The following is a 4,521-nucleotide window of genomic DNA, read 5'->3' as shown; positions in this document are numbered from 1 at the left end:
TATCCCCCCCCCCTCTCTTTTTCTGCCTCACTTTTGTCGTTTGCCTCAACCGATGGACACAGAAGCACTTTTTGGCCCACACTCATGCTGAATTTTGTGCTTGGCTCTGCCTACAAAGGTTGCACTACCAAAGTCTAATGCAGTCGTTGATGATTCAGCTATACTACAGTTCGGCATTACATGGAATGTCTGCTGCATTTTTTCCGATTATTCTTGTAGCTTAGTAGCTATTCGCACACATGTGAGGAGTCAGTCGATCCGACAGAGTCTGCCTGTGACCAATCTGTGCAAACCTATTTTTCTAATGAGCAAATATTGTAAAAAGAAAATAATATTTTCTTCATTGTTTGGGGCCTTGGAACTGGTCTCAACTTGTTGCATTTTTTCCCCCTTAAGTTGTTTGTTGTCGTTTTTTGACCAAAGTATTTACACTGCAGTGCAAAGTGTGTTTTGTAGTTGATGTTGTGTGTGTGTGAGTGTGTGTGACAGAGAGACAGAGTGTTGCTGGTCTTTTTATAGCTTTGAAGGAGGTGCTGATGTGTTTAATGTGAATTAAAAAAAAGGGGGTATAAGAATCGAACAGTAGTCAACAATCTGTGTCTCCTTCCCGCTCCTGTACATGCTGGTAGATAGTAATTAGCTCTTTAATTTGTGTGTGTGCATGTGCGTGTGCGTGAGACTCTCTGGAGTCTAATTGCATTAATTAGTGTTGCATGTGACATTATGTATAAATGATTGTAATTGAGTGTACAAAATCTTGCGCTAAGCAATTACAAAATAAAAAGATGCCAAAATACCGCAACAGTCGTAAGAGTAAATGGTACGTTAATTTGCCAGTGTCCATTTTACTGCCCCGCTGATGTTTGGTGTAAATACTTTTGTGGTGAAAATTTTCAATGTGTTGAGTTTGAGTGCTTGAATTAATGCTTTGTGAAGATGTAAGTTCTTGATAGTGTTTGTCTGATGGCATTATGCTTGCTGGACACTTTGTTAGGGGCTCCTGCACAGTGTAATGACAGATCCAAAAAAAATTTCAATACAGTGGTACCTCTACTTATGAACGTCTCTTCATACAACATTTTGAAGTCACGAAACGTCTCAACAGGAAAATATTGCCTCTTGATACGAAAGACATTTCAAGGTACGAAAGGTAAAAATACGGGATGTCCTGCTACTCGCAGCTCCGAGTTTCCTGAACGCAACATACTTATAGCTGCTCTGCCATTGGCTATTACCGAGCATCCTCCTGGCATCCCATTGGCTAAGAGGGACCTCTACTGTACGTGTCTACTGTGTAGAGGTACTACTGTACTTACAAAATTAATTGATGAATTAATTTCATACGAAGAGATGTCAGTAAGTAGAGGTACCACTGTAGTTTAAAAAAAAAAAAAAAAGCTTTTACAAAGAAAACCAAATGTTATTGCTGTGTTTAGCAAGGCTACCAATTGAGCAACGTGTTCACTATTCTGCATGTCGTTTATTCATTACATTGTGCAAGTGTACCTAATTGTGTGGTTAATAAGTGTCCACTCTGCTGTATTTACAAATATTAATGCATTAAAGATGCAATGTTAAATTACTCCCGCCCCCACTTAACACGAAGTGCGAAAATGGATCGATTGTTTTGTACAGACAAAAAGTTGTGTTGGTAAACGTCATTGTGTGTTTGCTGGACTTGTTTCAGGATTATTGCAAAAATAAATAATTTTTTTAAAATGGAAAGTTTTTCAGCCACTTCTGGTGATTAATGGGCGCTCATTCTTTTTTCAATCCACTTGAAGTTCCAACAGTTATTTATTTCAAAACCTTGAAACTCAATCACTGTGTTACAATGATTCCACAATGGATATACTGTAGTATGATAGTTTTGGATTGTTCTCTACCATTACTTTTTATTTCATTTGGACTTTTACACTTTAAATTCACTTGCTTTTAAATAGTTTTTAGAGCAAGTTTCTGAGATTATTCAATTGTTTTTTTTTTTAATGCTTTTTAGTTTGTTTTTTTTTCGCTTTAGAATTACTTGCATTTTTTTTCATACAGTTAGTATTTGTCAAGTGGAAAAAATGGTCATCAAGTATTGTGTCATAAAGTAAAAATAAATAAATAAAGGTAAATAAGAATTCTAAAATGATTGTATGATCGTCCCTCTTCTGGACATACGTGCATCAATATTGAAATAAATACATACACAATGAACCCCAAAAGCTCATGTATGATATGAACTGACAAAGATGAAAATAAAAGGCCTTTTCAGTACACTCATGGTATAATTAGCTGTTTTGGTAACCACCCCTGGAATGGATGCCGTACCTCGATATGTTGGCAGATGTGGTACCCACTTCAAATAAGTGCTGCACATTATGTAGATCATGATCATATCATGTTTTGGTCTTTAGTCGTTTTCCTGTCACACAACTTCCATGGATCATCTCTGGACAGTTACAAGCCTTTGGGGCTAACATGTGGAGCAATCATTACCTGGTTGTAAAACTTTTTTTTTTTCCTTCTTGAATTTGAGTGTCGCAAATTACGACCTCCTCCCCCTCATGATTTTTCTGTTGCCAAGGAGACAGTGAGGCTCCAGATTTGGACCCTTTACTTGTTATTTACTCGATATTGTGCTGACAGCTGAAATGACGTACTCCATCATGCACCGCTACACATTTGTGCCCATCCAGTGAAAATGAGATTTCTCTGGAGGAGGGCTTCAAGGCCCTTTTTTAGATTAGATTAGATTAGATATCCTTTATTTGTCCCACACTGGGGAAATTTACAGCCTTCAGCAGCAAGATTGTGGGTAGAAAGAAGAGAAAAGAAAACACAGTTCAATTAAGTGCAATATAAATACAAACATGGATAAGGTCAATAATTAAGTGCAATATAATACAATAGTCACAGTACTATTCACATATGTTGTCATATCATTTAAATAATTCTATGCTTTATTGATTTATTCATTTTTTATTCAGCAGCCTGACAGCAGTCGGTAGGAACGAGCGGCGGTATCTCTCCGTCTTGCAACGCGGGTGTAACAGTCTCTGACTGAAGGAGCTACCGAGTGCTGTCAGGGCTGGCTGGAGGGGGTGGGAGGGACTGTCCAACATAGCTTTTAGCTTAGCTAGCATCCTGCTGTTGCCCACCTCCTCCAGAGTGTCGAGGGAGCAGCCCAGGACAGAACCAGCCTTCCTGACTAGTCGCTCTAATCTCTTCCTATCCCGGGCCGAGATGCTGCCTGACCAGCAGACAATGCCATAATGGATGGCCGAGGCCACCACCGAGTTATAGAAAGTCTTAAGGAGTGACCCCTGAACCCCAAAAGACCTCAGTTTCCTGAGTAGGAAAAGTCTGCTCTGACCTTTCCTAATCAGGGTGTCCGTGTTAGTCGACCAGTCCAGTTTGTTGTTGAGAAGAACACCCAGGTACTTGTAGGAGGTCACCCTCTCTATGTCCATACCCTGGATGTTCATCAGTGCTGGTGAGGACTGTTGCCTGCAGAAATCCACAACCAACTCCTTAGTTTTCCTAGGGTTGATCTGGAGTTGATACTGCTGGCACCAGTCCACAAAGTCCTTCGTCAGTCGCTTGTACTCCCGATCGTCCCCCTCTGTAATGAGGCCAACAATCGCAGAGTCATCGGAGAACTTCTGAAGGTGGCAGTTTGGAGTGGCATGTCTGAAGTCCGAGGTGTAGAGGATGAACAGAAATGGAGCCAGAACAGTCCCCTGCGGCGCTCCCGTACTGCAGAGAAGCCTGTCCGACTCACAGCTCTGCACCCTTACGAACTGCGGCCGGTTTGTGAGGTAGTCTATAATCCATGCTGTGAGATGGTGGTCCACTCCGGCGTTCTGCAGTTTGTCCCTCAGTAGGTTGGGTTGGATGGTGTTGAAGGCACTGGAGAAATCAAAGAACATGATTCTCACAGTGCTCCCAGCCTTCTCCAGGTGAGACAGCACTGAGTGGAGGAGGTAGATAATGGCGTCTTCCACTCCGATGCCAGACTGATAGGCAAACTGCAGCGGGTCCAGTGCCGAGCTCACCAGCGGTCGAAGGTGAGCGAGGACGCTAACCGCTATCACCCATTGATGAAAGACAAAATGATGTTAGAAATATTGGTCTTTGGTTTCTGAAGACCGTGACTTCAAGTGTTTTCTAACAGCAAAAACTCTTTATTGCCAAAATCAATTACCTCAATCCGTTTTGTTTGAAATTGAGCAGCCGGCCCTTGAAAATATCTTTCTGCTCTCTGACCGGTTTGGTCAGAGCAAAACAATTTGACCAGCAGAACAACGTCTGTAGAGATCTGCATATGTGGATATTAAATAAGCCGGTGAGTAGAATGCAATTTGTCTGTTTTTGGAATGTTATTTGATAAAACAGCATTTCTGAACCGCACCAGATCATGTACGTGTGCTGTTATGTCGCGTTTTTAGAGAATCAGAGGTTGTCAAATTGGCTAAGCCGCTGCTGAAGGCCCAGGTACTCGGCGCGTGGCCTGCCGCTGTGGTTCAATAGGAC

This window comes from Hippocampus comes, unplaced genomic scaffold (assembly GCF_001891065.2).
Source record: "Hippocampus comes isolate QL1 unplaced genomic scaffold, H_comes_QL1_v1.1 scaffold72, whole genome shotgun sequence".
Classification (NCBI taxonomy): domain Eukaryota; kingdom Metazoa; phylum Chordata; class Actinopteri; order Syngnathiformes; family Syngnathidae; genus Hippocampus; species Hippocampus comes.
Note: the sequence above shows the minus strand (reverse complement) of the source record.